General features: G+C 46.0%; 2 protein-coding genes across 3 annotated transcripts in view; one reads left to right on the forward strand and one right to left on the reverse strand.

Moving 5' to 3' along the window:
* PTPRA (protein tyrosine phosphatase receptor type A) overlaps nucleotides 1–17,213 on the forward strand; it is a 256,654-nt gene that overhangs the window by 157,712 nt on the left and 81,729 nt on the right. The window lies entirely within an intron of this gene.
* LOC127046389 (leucine zipper putative tumor suppressor 3-like) overlaps nucleotides 4,085–17,213 on the reverse strand; it is a 370,036-nt gene continuing 356,907 nt past the window's right edge. Inside the window, exon 7 of the transcript XR_007773013.1 lies at nucleotides 4,085–4,172. The gene's annotated coding sequence lies outside the window, so the exon portion shown is untranslated. The remainder of the gene's footprint in view (nucleotides 4,173–17,213) is intronic.

Below are 17,213 nucleotides of genomic sequence, written 5' to 3' on the forward strand. Positions count from 1 at the left end.
TGGAGCACACAGCAAGCAGTAATAACAATGGGAATATTGATTTTGCTGAGGTCTAACCGAGTCAGTAAACTGCTCCAGTGTGCTTTTAAATGCCCAAATGCACATTCTACCACCATTCTGCACTTGCTCAGCCTATAGTTGAACTGCTTCTTACTACTGTCCAGGCTTCATGGGCCATGGGAGCAAGGGGTAGGTTGGGGTAGGTGTGACTATGCGGTGCTGCCAGCTGGGAGAGCAGCCTGAGGCAGTAGCCTCCAGCTCACATGATATTCCAGGCAGGACTGAATCTCCATGAGATGAAACTTAAAGAAGAGAATGACCTGGAGTCCCTCCCATTTATGTCCAGGTGCCCCAACCGACCTCACCGAGGTCGGCCAGGAGCACCCAGGAGACGATGGCGGCGGCTAGCAGTTGTACTGCACCGTCTGCTGTCGCGAAGGCAAGGAGCTGCTGCTGTGTAACAATGCAGTACCACGTCTGCCAGGAGCACCCAGGAGACATAGAGTGAGCTGAGTGGGCTCCATGCATGCCGTGGTATGTTGTCTGCACGGGTAACCGAGGAAAAAAGGCAAGAAATGATTGTTTGCTGTTGCTTTCACAGCAGGAAAGAAGGATGGAGGGAGCAGGGCCTGACAACATGTACCCAAAGCCACCCACGACAATGTTTTTGCCCTATCAGGCACTGGGAGCTCAACCCAGAATTCTAATGGCGGTGGAGACTGCGGAAACTGTGGGATAGCTACCCACAGTGCAATGCTCTGAAAGTCGACGCTGGCCTCAGTACTGTGGATGCACTCCGCCAACTTAATGCGCTTAGTGGAGGACACACACAATCGACTGTATAAAATCGATATCTAAAAAATCAACTTCTATAAAATCAACCTAATTTTGTAGTGTAGACATATCCTGATTTATTTAAACATAAGCTTTCGTGGCTACAGCCCACTTCATCGGATGCATAGAGTGGAATATACAATTAGGAGATGTATATACACATCCAGAGAACATGAAAAGGTGTTCTGTGTGTGTGTGTGTGTGTGTGTGTGTGTGTGTGTGTGTGTGTATCCTTACTATATGTTCCATTCTATCCATCCATGTACTTGTGATGCTACACCTGGTGAATATGCTCAGTGCCAATGCAAGGAGCCAAGTATGCACACAGACAAGCAACATACTGAGTGAGGTGGCTTTATGCCAACATAGTATGTGTCAGAAAAAGCTTGTAGCATAGACATGCTCTGAGCGTGTTATGTCCTAGCTGGAAGTTATTGACCAGTGACCTGTGATGTGAAGTGCTATTAGCTATAATCCAGTTGTTAGCACAAATTACTCCCTATGGCACTAATGGTTACCACAGCAGGGAAGTAAGGGATAATTAGATCATGGAGATTGAGCTCTCTTCTCAACCCTAGAGGTGATCTGTTTTGCTTAGTGTTGGGACACATTGCTGGGATGTGTGAGGGAGAGGAGTTGTCACTGCAAGCTGTACACTGAGTGCAGACTTTACTCCACATATCCTGCATTTTCTGAGAGCGCTAAAATTGTCACCAAAATCAGGGGGAAACTCTGGTCTGGAAAAGAGAGAGAAAATGAGAACTGAGGGAAGCTAAGCAATTGGACTAGATAAATGAGAAATGTTTCAAATACATCTCTAATGGAAGAGCAGATTAGCTCTAAGGTGGCAGTAGCAATGGCAGTTTACCAAGAGAGGAATTAGACCTTGGTGTATTTTAAAAAAAAAAAAAGAGGGACAGACACCAGCAATGGACACAGATGTCCCAGGAGATGAAGGGAAAGCTAATGGAGGGAATCTGAATCATGACAGATATAGCAATCACTAAATATCTGCAGATTGACATGGCTGCAGAGGCAGATAGCCTGTCATTTTATCTGCAGGAGAGTCCTTTGTTTTAATTAAGGATGGTAGCTTAGCCAGACAAGAAGCATGTGTGTGCGTGTGCTCTTCATGTATATGCAATGTTTTTATACCAATGTCAGTGCCAAGATGTTAGAGAGACAGGCTGGGTGAGGTAACATCTTTTATTGGACCAACTTCTGCTGGTGAGAGAGACCAGCTTTCAAGCTACACAGAATCCTTCCTCAGGTCTGGGAAAGGTACTCAGGTTCACATGCTAAACTATCTGTTTGACTTGTAGCTAAGCCCAACGCTCTGAATACCTTTACCAGACCCGAGGAAATGCTCTGTGTAGGTCAAAAGCTTCTGTCTCTCACCAGGAGAAGTTGGTCCAATAAAAGATATTATTTCATCTACCTTGTCTCTCTCCATATATACACAGCTGTAATTTTAAACATGCATGAAAATCTATCTTCAGCCAGACGGAGGTTGGTTGTAATCTATTGCAGTAACAATGCATTTAAAGAAAATGGAATAGTGACTGGGAAGGATGAAGTTCAATGTACTGGGCTCTGGTAAATGTGATTGACTTATTTGTATCTTGGTAGTGCCTAGTAGCTCCTGTCCTGGACTAAGGCCCTGTACTAGGCACCGTGTGTACATATGATAAAAAGACAGTCCCTGCCACAGAGAGGTGATATGTGAAATTACACTATTGTCCAGGTTCCGTGAGCATGGGAGAGGAGAAAGATTAGTGAGTTATATCAGCCAATTAATCTACTGTCATCTACTAGTACAATGTACTACCCAAAAACTAGGAGTTTTCTTTTTTTTGGTTGTGTTGTTTGCCTTCCCCCCTGCAGTGGATCTTGTGTTTTTTCCTCTTACAGCACATTCTGCAGAAAAAGCAGCATGATGGGCTCATACATATATGGAACACAGGTCCTTAGACCAAGTGGGTCTACTAGCCTGGCACCTTCTTCATGCAGTCGGTACTCCTCCCACAGACCTGACATATACCTGCAAAGCCCCCTGGGAAATATGGTGCCCCAGGCAGCCAGCTCTCCATCTTATGCCCAAAGCACCCTTGGCTTGTCCTGTCCCTTAGCTAAGTTGAATACTTCTTCAGATTATATACATAAGCGTAAGGCCCTATAAACTTGCCCAACTTGTGGCATGTCGATATGTTTGTAACATAACTTTTGAGTGCTGTCTGATCAATTCCAAAGTTTCAGGGAATATTCTGGGTGTCATGGAGCAGAAACTGATTTTTTTGTGTAAGAGAAATTCATAAAACTGGACGGAGGAAATAGGGGAGACACTTAGAACCCCTTGTATCTTGTTAACAGACCCAAGTGATTCAACACTCTAATTTTCTATACATCACAGAATTAACTGCTACCAGCCATTAGTACCTTCCGGCATACCACCCCCAATTTTAGCTCTGTCCAGCTTCCAAGAAATGATGGGGGATGACAACTGCGGTGCACACAGAGCCCTTAGTATGGCAGAATAAGGGATCCTAATATGGGGGGAAGGGTAGTGTGGGGGGACGCAGCCCCTGCATGGCAGTGCACACAAATCCCTTTCTACTGGGAAGGAGGAGAGAATGAGGAGGCAAGCACAGCCCGTGGCATGGAAGAGAATTGAAGGGACAATAGTACAGAGCAAGTGAGATCTGGGTACCTCTGGTGTGCGGGGGGTTGAGGGAGGGAATGGGTTGGCACGCAACTCCTGGCATAGGAGGGATGACAGTGGAGAACCCCTGATATGAGAGATCTGATATTACGGGGGCACAGAGCCCTGGCATATGGTGGAGGGCACAGCTCCAGGTATGGGGGGAGTGGGGCAAGGAGTCCCTGTAATAGGAGATATTGGAGGGTGGCATACAGGGAGCTTGTAGGAGGGAAACAAGGAGCATCTCTGATGAATGCAATGAGCTCAGTCTGCTAAAGCTGTGAAATGTGCATTTCTTTAGTGTCAACTTTCATAAAATAAACCAAAACATAGAAAATGAAGGTGTGAAACCTACCTGAGAGAGTCTCCTCATAAGCTGTTTTTCTATACACAGGGCTCAGACTCTACCCTCACTCTGCAGTACAGTCTACTGAATTTACTGGACTCTGCTCGTTGTGTCTCCAACTTCCAACCATTTTGAGAAGGTGGGAGGGCGTATGGTTTGATTGCATTAGACTTATAGAATCATAGAATATCAGGGTTGGAGAGGACCTCAGGAGATCATCTAGTCCAGCCCCCTGCTCAAAGCAGGACCAATCCCCAACTAAATCATCCCAGCCAGGGCTTTGTCAAGCCTGACCTTAAAAACCTCTAAGGAAGGAGATTCCACCACCTCCCTAGGGAACCCATTCCAGTGCTTCACCACCCTTCTAGTGAAAGTTTTTTCCTAATATCCAACCTAAACCTCCCCCACTGTAACTTCAGACCATTACTCCTTGTTCTGTCATCAGGTACCACTGAGAACAGTCTAGATCCATCCTCTTTGGAACCCCCTTTCAGGTAGTTGAAAACAGCTATCAAATCCCTCCCCATTCTTCTACAGACTGAACAATCCCAGTTCCCTCAGCTTCTCCTCATAAGTCATGTGCTCCAGCCCCCTAATCATTTTTGTTGCCCTCTGCTGGACTCTTTCCAATTTTTCCACATCCTCCTTGTAGTGTGGGGTTCAAAACTGGACACAGTACTCCAGATGAGACCTCATCAATGTCGAATAGAGGGAAATGATCACATCCTTCGATCTGCTGGCAATGCTCCTACTTATACAGCCCAAAATGCCGTTAGCCTTCTTGGCAACAAGGGCACACTGTTGACTCATTCAGCTTCTTGTCCACTGTAACCCCTAGGTCCTTTTCTGCAGAACTGCTGCCTAGCCATTCGGTCCCCAGTCTGTAACAGTGCATGAGATTCTTCCGTCCTAGGTGCAGGACTCTGCACTTGTCCTTGTTGAACCGCATCAGATTTCTTTTGGCCCAATCCTCCAATCTGTCGAGGTCCCTCTGTATGCTATCCCTACCTTCCAGCATATCTACCACTCCTCCCAGTTTAGTGTCATCTGCAAACTTGCTGTGAGTGCAGTCAACTCCATCCTCCAGATCATTAATGAAGATACTGAACAAAACTGGCCACAAGACTGACCCTTGGGGCACTCCGCTTGATACCGGCTGCCAACTAGACATGGAGCCATTGATCACTACCCACTGAGCCTGACGATCTAGCCAGCTTTCTATCCACCCTATAGTCCATTCATCCAGCCCGTATTTCTTTAACTTACTGGCAAGAATACTGTGAGAGACTGTATTAAAAGCTTTGCTAAAGTCAAGGAATAACACTTTCCCCTGTAGTTTGAAGAGAGTGCCCATGTCCAACAGGACTCCACTGGCCATCACATACAGTCCCCAGCTAAAACCTCTCCAACGCATCATCAGGGATCTACAACCCATCCTGGACAATGATCCCCCACTTTCACAGGCCTTGGGTGGCAGGCCAGTCCTCACCCACAGGCAACCTGCTAACCTGAAACATATTCTCACCAGTAACCGCATACCACACCATAGTAACTCTAGCTCAGGAACCAATCCATGCAACAAACCTCAATGCCAACTCTGCCCACATATCTACACCAGCGACACCATCACAGGACCTAACCAGATCAGCCACACCATCACCGGTTCATTCACCTACACGTCCACCAATGTAATATATGCCATCATATGCCAGCAATGCCCATCTGCTATGTACATCGGCCAAACTGGACAGTCGCTACAGAAAAGGATAAACGGACACAAATCAGATATTAGGAATGGCAATATACAAAAACCTGTAGGAGAACACTTCAACCTCCCTGGCCACACTTCAACCTCCCTGGCCACACTATAGCAGACCTTAAGGTGGCCATCCTGCAGCAAAAAAACTTCAGGACCAGACTTCAAAGAGAAACTGCTGAGCTTCAGTTCTTCTGCAAATTTGACACCACCAGCTCAGGATTAAACAAAGACTGTGAATGGCTTGCCAATTACAAAACCAGTTTCTCCTCCCTTGGTTTTCACACCTCAACTGCTAGAACAGAACCTCGTCCTTCCTGATTGAACTACCTCATTATCTCTAGCTTGCCTGCATATATATACCTGCCCCTGGAAATTTCCACCACATGCATCTGACGAAGTGGGTATTCACCCACGAAAGCTCATGCTCCAAAATGTCTGTTAGTCTATAAGGTGCCACAGGATTCTTTGCTGCTTTTACATGTTCCCCTGTATATTTGTTGATCTTTTTATGGGAACAGTGCGGCCTTTTCTATCCTATAGACTTGTTTGCATCTCCTTTATATTCCTATGCATGAAGTTCTCTCTACACACAGAACCAGGAACAGCATGCCACATGGTTACACAAGCTTGCCCCCAACCCCACCTGTTGCTATGGCTCTAGCAATAAGTGAGTCTTTGAGACTGATTTTAATCAGCCCTTGGTCTTTCGACTGAGGATCCCAATGAGGAATCTTATCCAGCAAGGTTGAGTGCAGTCTCCGTGCCCATTGGAGGCCCACCTGGAGTTGAGTGCTTTCAGCAGTGTGCATGGTTGGGCCCAAGGGTGCCAACTGTAATGGAGTTAGCAATGGGGGAAGAGTGGGCTGCCCAATAAAAACTGAATGGATATAGCAGACTGTGGGTATGTCTACACTACAGAGTAATTTCGAATTAACATAAACCGGTTTTATAGAACAGATATTATAATGTTGATTGTACGCGGCCACACTAGGCACATTAATTCGGCGGTGTGCGTCCATGGTCCGAGGCTAGCATCGATTTCTGGAGCGTTGCACTGTGGGTAGCTATTCCGTAGCTATCCCATAGTTCCCGCAGTCTCCCCTGCCCCTTGGAATCCTGGGTTGAGATCCCAGTGCCTGATGGGGCAAAAATCATTGTCGTGGGTGGTTCTGGGTACAGCCTCACCCCTCCCTTCCCGAAAGCAGCAGACAACCATTTCACGCCTTTTTTCCTGGGTGAACTGAAAGCAAACGCCATAGCACAGCAAGCATGGACCCTGCTCAATCAATAGCGCAATCGTGGACCTTGTAAACACCTTGCACATTCTCGTGCAGTCTATGGTGAACCATGAACTGCAAAGGCAGGCAAGGAGGAGGCAGCTACGGCAGCGCAGCAACGATGAGTGATGAGAACATGGACACTGAATTCTCCCTAACTGCGGGCCCCCGCACTTTGGAGCTCCTGCTGGTAATGGGGGAGGTTCTACCCATTGAACGCCGATTTTGGGCCCGAGAAACAAGCACAGACTGGTGGGACCGCATAGTTTTGCAGGTGTGGGACGATTCGCAGTGACTGCAAAACTTTCGCATGCGTAAGAGCACTTTCTTTGAACTTTGTGACTTGCTTTCCCCTGCCCTGAAATGCCATAATACCAAGATGAGAGCAGCCATCACAGTGGAGAAGCGAGTGGCAATAGTCCTCTGGAAGCTTGCAACGCCAGACAGCTACCGGTCAGTCAGGAATCAATTTGGAGTGGGCAAATCTACTGTGGGGGCTGCTGTGCTGCAAGTAGCCAAAGCAATCATTAAGCTGCTGCTACGAAAGGTTGTGACTCTGCGAAATGTGCAGGTCATAGTGGATGGCTTTGCTGCAATGGGATTCCCTAACTCTGGGGGGGGCGATAGATGGAACCCATATCCCTATCTTGGCACCGGAGCACCAGGGCACCCAGAACATAAACCGCAAAGGGTACTTTTCAATGGTGCTGCAAGCACTGGTGGATCACAAGGGACGTTTCACCAACATCCACATGGGATGGCCAGGAAGGGTTCATGACGCTCGCGTCTTCAGAAGCACTGCTGTTTAAACGGCTGCAGGAAAGGGCTTACTTCCCAGACCAGAAAATAACAGTTGGGGATGTTGAAATGCCTGTCATTATCCTGGGTGACCCAGCCTACCCCTTGATGCCATGGCTCACGAAGCCATACACAGGCAGCCTGGACAGTGGTCAGGAGCTGTTCAACTACAGGCTGAGCAAGTGCAGGATGGTGGTAGAATGTGCATTTGGCCATTTAAAGGCTCGCTGGCAAACGTTACTCACTCGCTCAGACCTCAGCCAAACCAATGTCCCCTTTGTTATTGCTGCTTGCTGTGTGCTCCCCAATCTCTGTGAAAGTAAGGGGGAGACCTTTATGGCGGGGTGGGAGGCTGAGGCAAATCACCTGGCCGCTGATTACGCGCAGCCAGACACCAGGGCCATTAGAAGAGCTCACCAGGAAGCGATGCGCATCAGAGAAGCCTTGAAAACGAGTTTCATCACGGGCCAGGGTACGGTGTGACTGCTGTGTTTGTTTCCCCTTCATGAACCTCCCCCCCTTTATTGACTCCTCCTGTAAGCAACCCACCCTCCCCCTTCGATTACAGCTTGCTTATGGAAATAAAGTCACTATCGTTTAAAAAGCACGTATTATTTATTAAAAGTCATTCCCTGTAAGCAACCTACCCTCCCCCTTCGTTTAAAAAGCATGTAATTATAAAAAGAGGAAGAGAAATAACAAGTATCAGAGGGTAGCCGTGTTAGTCTGGATCTGTAAAAGCAGCAAAGAATCCTGTGGCACCTTATAGACTAACAGACGTTTTGGAGCATGAGCTTTCGTGGGTGAATACCCACTTCCTCAGATGCATGTAATGGAAATATCCAGGGGCAGGTATATATATTTCCATTACATGCATCTGAGGAAGTGGGTATTCACCCACGAAAGCTCATGCTCCAAAACGTCTGTTAGTCTATAAGGTGCCACAGGATTCTTTGCAGAAATAACAAGGTATCCCAGGAGTGGTTTGGGAGGAGGACAGGAGGGAAGGAAAAGGCCATTAAGCACATTTCAATGTAATGACAGCCCTTTGGTTGGACTGTCCACGGTGGTGGAGTGGGCTGGTGCACAAAGCCTTCCCCCACGCGTTCTTACACGTCTTGGTGAGGAAGACATGGAACATGGTGAGTACTGAGGGTGGTTAAACATGGGCTGCAGCGGCACTCTGTGACCCCGCTGCTCCTCCTGAAGATCCACCAGACGTCGGAGGATGTCAGTTTGATCACGCAGCAGCTCCAGCGTTGTCCCGCCACCGCTGATCTTCCTGCCTACACCTCTCATCTCGAGAGTCTCTCCTATCCTCATGTTCGTCCCTCCTATCCTCACATTTGTCCCTCTTGTCCTCACGTTCACTGGCCTCTTTCCTGTACTTTGCTACCACGTCCTTCCACTCCCTCAGATGAGCTCTTTCATTGCGGGTTACTTCCATGATTTCTGAGAACATTTCATCTCTTGTCCTCTTCTTCCTCCGCCTTATCTGAGCTAGCTTTCGGGATGGAGTAGGGAGGCTTGAAAAATGTGCAGCTGCATGAGTGGGGGAAAATAGTGAGAGAAGGATTATAAAAGATACATTTTACAGAACAATGGTTATACTCTTTCACAGTGAACAACACTATTCACCTTACATAGCACATGTGATTTCACTACAAGGTCGCATTTGGATTCTTTTAGTATTGAGTGCCTGCGGCTCTGGTGTTACAGATCAACACAGACGCAGGTCCGGGCATCACAATTCAGCTTGTATGCTGTCATGGTAAGGCATAGCTTCTACCTTTGCTGCTGCTTTCCTGTTAAAAAGGAGCAGCAGACGCCAATCCCTCCCCTTCCCAAATCCAATTCTCTAGAATTGCTTTACCCCTCCCCCCACCGCATGGCTAGTATCATGGAAGATCACTGCTAATCACCCCCCTTTCTCCTCCCCCCCCCCCCCACCTTGTGGCTGGTAGCTGGGAAGATTCCTGCTGGCCAAATGCTAAAAAGCTCAGTGCCATCCTTCCTCCCCTCCCCCATCTCTCTGTCCCCTTACTTAAATTCCTTAATTTCAACCAGGTTACCATGAACGATATCACTCTGCTCAGGATAACAGAGCGAGATAAAGGACGGATGTTTCTTGAATGTCTGCAATCACCGGGACCATACGCAGCTAGGCTTTGTCATGCAGTGATACCCGATTACTTGCTACATGCATGGCGTGGTAAAGTGTCCTACCATGGTGGACAGAACAAGGCTGCCTTGGCCAGAAACCTTCTGGAAAGGCTTTTGGAGTACCACCAGGAACGTTTCATGGAGATGTCCCTGGAGGATTTCCGCTCCATCCCCAGACATGTTAACAAACTTTTCCAGTAACTTTACTGCCTGCTAATGCATGCCAAGCCCTCATGACAAATCAATCATTAAAAAACGCTTGCTTTTAAACCATGTTTTGTATTTACAAAGGTACACTCACCAGAGGTCGCTTCCATGGCTTCACTGTCTGGGCTAGTGGCTTGGGAGGGCTGGGAGGGTAATTCCGTCTGTGTCACAAAAAGCTGCTGGCTGTTGGGGAGAATGGAGTGCTATGTACTCTCTGCAAGCTCTTCCTCCTCCTCATCTTCCCCCTCCGCTGAATCCTCATCCATGGTTGAGATTATAACCCCCACCTCGAAATCCACGGACCGGGGGGGGTAATGGTGGCGCAGTCCCCTAAAATTGCATGCAGCTCCGCGTAGAAGCGGCATGTTTTTGACCCTGACCCTGATCTTCCGTTTGCTGCTTTGGTTTTCTGGTAGGCTTGTCTGAGCTCCCTCACTTTCACTCTGCACTGCACTGAGTCCCTGGTGTGGCCTTTTCCCATCATAGCCTTGGAAATTTTTTCCAATATTTTCTCATTTTGTCTTTTGGAACGGAGTTCTGTTAGCACTGAATCCTCTCCCCGTATAGCGATAAGATCCAGTACCTCTCGTGCTGTCCATGCTGGTGCTCTTTTTCTATTCTCAGGAGACTGCATTGCTACCTGTGCTGATGAGCTCTGCGTGGTCACCTGTGCTGATGAGAGCTCCACGCTGGCCAAACAGGAAATGCAATTCAAAAGTTTGCTGGGCTTTTCCTGTATACTTGGCCAGTGCATTAGAATTCAGATTCCTGTCCAGAGCCGTCAGTGGTGCACTGTGGGATACCGCCCGGAGGCCAATAACTTCGATTTGCGGCCACACTAACCCTAAATCGATATGTTAATATCAATTTTAGCGTTACTCCTCTCGTCGGGGAGGAGTACAGAAATGGATTTAAAGAGCCCTTTAAATAGATATACAGTGCATTGTAGTGTGGAAGGATGCAGCGTTAAATCGATTTAACACTGTTAAAATCGATTTAACTGCATAGTGTGGACCAGGCCTTACTCCACATAACCCACCAAGAAGCTTTCTTATGGTAATGGACTTTGCCAGCTGACACAATCATGATTAATCTAAAGGTGAAAGGTCTGCTTTAACCAGCTAACTCTTAAATATGATGGCTAATGTGAATGAGTGGCAAGTGTGGTGTTTCTCTGTCTAATTAGAGACAGGACCCAAGGTGAAAAGCTCAGATCCATTTTAGGATTGAAACCTCTACAAGGGGTAGGCAGTATACTGTTTCAGTTCAGCCCATGTCTGTTTTAATAGGAAAGAACTGTCCAGGAAAAGCATGCAGATTAATGGAACCTGTTTTTCCCTCACTTCTATTGAGCAAGTTAACTTGAGAAGAAATTAAAGGTCTCTCTGTTAAGTGAAGTTCCTCCCAGGACCTCTGATATGATTTATGATTTATTCTTTTTCTGTAAGTTCAGCTTTGAAAAAACAGGGCTAAATCTCCTGTATGGCTAAAAGCACAACTATTCAGAATCTGGACAGTGAAACCTGGCAACATTTAAGCAAGTGAAATCACTTTGCTGCAGTCAAATTGGCAGCTTTTGAAAGGGTAATTTGGTATGAAGAGTTTTAAAGCCTTTTGGTAATAGCTGCATCTTAAACAGCGTCATCTGACACAGTCTTTTTCCCTCTGTATTTCACATTCACTCTGGTATAAAAGAGTCTTTCATGAGTTTTGACTCTTGTGACTGCCAGACTTGCCTTGGGCTCTGTGAAGAATAAAGAATCTTCCCTAGACTCCCTCTGCTTGTGCATGCCTGTATGGATCCCATAGACTGTCTCGAATTGAGCACAAAGCAGGGGGCACGGTCTTCCTAAGTACGAAACTGGTTTTTTTAATCAGCCCCAGAAATTACATCTTGGGAGCATGCGGTGCAGGGGAGAAGAAAAAGGTAATGGAAACATGCAAAAAGGCTACTGAGGTATAGCATTTAGGTCTTCAAAGCTAGCACTAAGGATATGTCTACACTGCAATTAAAAACCTACAGCTGGCCCATGCCACCTGACTCAGGCTTGTGGGGCTTGGGCTAAGAGGCTGTTTAATTGCATTCTAGATGTCTGGGGTCAGGCTGGAGCCTAGGCTTTAGGAACTTGCAAGGTGGGAGGATCCCAGAGCTCGGGCTGCAGCCCAAGCCTGAAGATCTACACTGCAATTAAACAGCCCATTAGCTTTAAGTCTGTAAGCCTGAGTCAGCTGGCATGGGCCAGTTGCAGATGTTTGACTGAAGTGTAGACGTACCCTAAGGGTCGTGTCTCCGTGTCTAAATAGTACAGGGAGGATGAGTGTAAAGACTATTCTGGAGTGTATCTAAATCCAGTTGACAGAATGGGAAGAGCTGGCTGGCTGTGGAGATGGATCATTTGAATCTTTGCTTCAAGGTCACTAGGTCAAATCCAGCCCAAGTTGGTAGTGATTGAGCCATTCCCATCTGATGGCCCTTTGGTAGTTATGTGAAAGGAATCTGGCTCAAATGAAAGGCTTTCTCCGTCCAGTTCCTAATAGATATCTCAAAATCTACCTTTGCAACTGGTTCCTGGTGGCAGTCTCAACAGAGGTCAAGGACTGAAATACCCTTTCATCCCTAAAGGGCAGTCATTGTAGGATGGGTGTGGAGAAGCCTGCACTGAAACTCCTCTGTGCATACCAAACTTCTGTCTCAGGAGCTGACAATACTGGCGCCTTTCGGTCAGTGATCAATTCAGTTAGGAAAATACTATTGCCTTGACTAAGGGCTTGTCATTATTGCAGTGTTAGTTTGAGGTGTAACTTAAGTGTTTCCTTTATCCTAACTCTCAGGCGCATACACAAATCTCTAGCTCCAGTTAAGTGTTGCTTAAGCTAGAGCAGGCTGGCCTGTTGGGAGTCATCAGCTGAAGCTTAGTTGCTGTTGCCTAAGCTAGTAATGTAGAGGGATGCAGTTATTCTGTTCTTCCAAACCAAATGCTCAGTGCTACTCATCCAGTCACTGTGTGGTTTCAGTGTTTGTTTTGCAGTGTTACTACTCTCACTAAAACAAGGCTAACTTGAGTGTAGGTAACTCAAACTAACTGTACAGTGAAGATGCAACTGGAGGACAACTCCAAGTGTTTAGTATTCATGCCAAATATTTCTCTTGGCCCCTGTGCAGCTTTAGTTTGCCTTTACCCATTCCCGCCCCTCCCCCCCGAACTCATTAGGCTAGAGGACCTGGGTCCTGGAGTAAATATCTTGTCAAATGCTCCGTACTGATAGCTCAATGAGATGAGTTAAACCTTGGGTCACGGCCCATAATAAAGAAGTGATGAATGTTTCCAACTGGTGTTTCTTGGAAGATTTTTTTAAAATGAAATAGTCAACACTGTCTTGTACATTTATTTTGCTTACACTTGTAGCGAGAATATTAACAGTCATGAATCATAAACACTTTCTGAAGCTGCTGCGGGACAGTGCTTTAGACTTGGAGGGAAAACAGCAGCCCCAGTGCCACAACCAGTCTTCTGGACTTTAGAGCTGGGGCCTTCTCCTATTGAAATCCATAGAAATTAAGATTAGGGGTAACATTTCAAAAATTATTTTAGAGCCGAAGTCCCATTTTCAAAAGATTACTTGGGCACTTAGAAGCCTAAGTCTTACTGAAAGTTAGTGGGATTTAGTGTCTTTCATATTTGAAAATGAATTAAACTAAACTTAGGTGCTTTTGAAAATTTTACCTGAGGCCCTTACTTCGGTAAGATTTGTCTGTTGCAGGAAAAAATAACATGAGCACACTGTTAAGAAGACATGATTAAATCAATGTTAGTCTGGTGAATACAACTGCTTGATTACATCCCTCTCATTTTGTATGTGTTGAATATTGCCACCTTCTGTGTGTAGGACTCTGTTTATCTTCACTATGATCTCTCCAGGTCACTTAGTGTTTGGTACTACGTTTGCTCAGCACCACCCCTTTTGGTTGTGGTTGCAATTTCACAGAAGATGCCCCACACAGAGATTTTAAAGCAGCTGCGCAGGTGTGAAGTGTGTTTTTGAGTTTAATTTAGCTGGTTTTTAAAAACAAGGCCTCTGGAGACACTACAAAGGTTCTGGACTGAGCTTCATCTAACAGGAAACAGCATGGCTTGTTTCCCCATTGTGACAGAAGCTGCTTTGAGACACACCTGCAACACTCAGGAGCCCACCAGTTGCCTGTGGAGCCCAGCTTGAGAATTACTACTCTGGGAGATTAGTTAATGCAATACCAATTAATTTATAAATGGAACAGCTGGTGCTGGGCTTATCCTCCAGAGCATGTAAAGCAATATCCTACCGTTCATACAAGGGTTAGGGGAGCCAGGATTCACACCCCTGACTGTGTGGAGCAGTTGCATGGGGTTGGAGGTAAATCAGGGGAGGATTTATCCCCTGACCTAGAGCAGACAGGATTTCAGCTAGTCAAAGGCCTTGTCTACACCACAAAGTTGCAGCGCTGGTGAGGGGGTTACAGCGCTGCAACTTAGGAGGTGTACACATCTGCAGGGCATTACCAGCGCTGCAACTCCCTGTTTGCAGCGCTGGCCGTACACCCGGTCGAACCTCGGGTGTAGAGGATCCAGCGCTGGTGATCCAGCGCTGGTCATCAGGTATAGACACTCACCAGCGTTTTTCTTGACCTCCGTGGAATAAGCAGGTATTCCAGCATACCTGAGGAAGCCTCTCTGGTAATCAAGCAGGTCTCCTTCCCCGCGGTTTGCTCTCGCGTTCCCCGAACCCCCCGCAAGCAGGTCTCCTTCCCCGCGGTGTGCTCTCGCGTTCCCCGAACCCCCCCGCAAGCAGGTCTCCTTCCCCGCGGTTTGCTCTCGCGTTCCCCGAACCCCCCTGCAAGCCGCCCAACAGCACTGCAGTGTGGCCACATCTAACACCACTTGCAGCCTGGTTGCTGTAAGTGTGGCCACAGCGCTGGCCTTATACAGCTGTACTAATACAGCTGTAACAACCAGCGCTGCAAAATTGTAGATGTAGACATACCCAAAGTGAGATTAGTCATTAGACTTGGCCACTATGCACTCACATACAGTGTTGGGCTTTAGCAACATCAGCTGTCTTGTGTCTGTACTGCAACAAGCTACTACAAAAGGCTCCCCTTGTTGCTTTCTTGTCTCTAATCTCCTGTACCATTTAATGTCTAGTTAGGGGAGGCTCATATTTAATAGTTACACTGAAGAATCTTCTTTGTACTATATTCCCAGAGAGGGAGATAGTGGAAATGGAGGTTTTCAGTGGAACAACTATTTCCAATATTAATCCCGTTACAGCTGCTCAAAGAGTTGGGAAATAGGAGGTCTGATGGCATATCCCCCTTTCATGTTGTTTTTCACCGTATGACCACAGCCCAAACTTTCACCAAAGGTCTCCTCTAAGTTCCACGTTAACCAGCCTCTTCATCTCCCAACTTTCTTCCCTAAAGCACACCTGAGTGTGGATGATGCAGTGTTGCACGCCCTTGATGTCAGAAGAGCTTTTCCCTGGTAGCAGGACAGGACTAAGCTATTTAGAAAATCTCACAGGTTGTGTGTGTCTATTGCGGACAAATTGAAAGGATCTATAATTTCCAACAAAAGTCTCGCTAGATGGATATCTGAATGCATTACCTGGCTGTCATGATGAAAAGACTCTTGGGTGTCTTGAGTGAAACTGAATACCTGCCAAATACGCTGAGCTTGGACCTGGTTATCTTGTGTATACATATATTGTGCTTGAGCCCCTGGCGTCTGTAAGGATACAGCATTTAAGGACTGCTGTAAACAGGGAATCTGCCTGTTAGATTATTTCAGGGTCAATATGATTTAACTCTGTCAATCAAACAGACAGATTTCAATTGTTGATCTTAATCGACATTTCCATTTGTATTGTTGTACCAATTATATTAGACCAGTAAAAACCAGCAGGATCTTATTAAAGGGGACAAGGCAAAGATGCCACATTTATTATTATAACAATTTATGACTAATAACTAATATCTTAATTCTTATACACACACATTATACCTATTACCTATACACACACACACACACACACACACACACACATTATAATACCTAATACCTACACACACACACACACTCACTCACTCACTCACTCACTCACTCACTCACTCACTCACTCATCAGATGTTCTGCAGCTGCTGCATAGTTACCAGTCCTGAAGATAGCTTAAGTTCATGGCTTGATTTTGCAGCTTGGGTTCGTAGCTTGTGGCAGCTAACTGGCCAGGAAAGCTGGGCACGAGGCTGAGCTGGATCTCTGTTGGGCAGGCACCGATGTTCTTCCATGTTGGCAGCAGAATGTTACCCAGAGTCTCTCATCTCACCCTTCTTTTTTATAGGCTTTTAGTTTTGGATTCAAAGTCTATAGGTCTTGCTGTGTCACGCAGCCTCTGGGTTTAGACTGATCACCCATCAATTGCAGGCGTGACTTTCAGCCTTGGACCTGGCTTTGATCTTCCTTCTGTTGTTCTGTTGTCCTTTTCTTTCTAGGGTGGATGCTTCTTACTTTGTTTAGGGCTGTTGTTTAGGTCTTCAGCCACTGGTATTTGAACTTTATCTCATCAGGACAGGCTGGGGCTGGAGGTTGATTCCATCATTCATACATACCTCATTCACACATCTAACTAAACTAATAAGATTACAGCAGGGTTTGCAAAAATGAAGGTTGGAGGAAGCTTTTACAAAATGGAGTGAGTGTTTTAAAATGGGGTTTGAATTACAATATGGAACAGAAGTTACAGTATAGGCAAGTGTAGTGAATGGTGAACAGAAGTTTCATTAATAAAGTGACAATTTCATTTATCAGTTCTACATTGTGTCAGTTATATTCTAAAGAGAGGTGTGTTCTCAGTGGTTGATATGACCATTAAAACATGTTGGTTGACAAGTAAACAGAACCTTTATAATTTGATATATATCTTTGCTATTAGGAAGGTACACCATAACTATATACATTTTATTTAAGCAATTATAGTTCAGTATTTTCAATTTCTTATTGTACATTTTTAGTATTTTAGAAAATGGTGAATCATATCGCTTATTTACTAGATTTACTTTTTTGCTCATGATTTAGTGTCAAGCTTCATGAGGATGAT

This window comes from Gopherus flavomarginatus, chromosome 3 (genome assembly GCF_025201925.1).
Source record: "Gopherus flavomarginatus isolate rGopFla2 chromosome 3, rGopFla2.mat.asm, whole genome shotgun sequence".
Lineage (NCBI taxonomy): Eukaryota > Metazoa > Chordata > Testudines > Testudinidae > Gopherus > Gopherus flavomarginatus.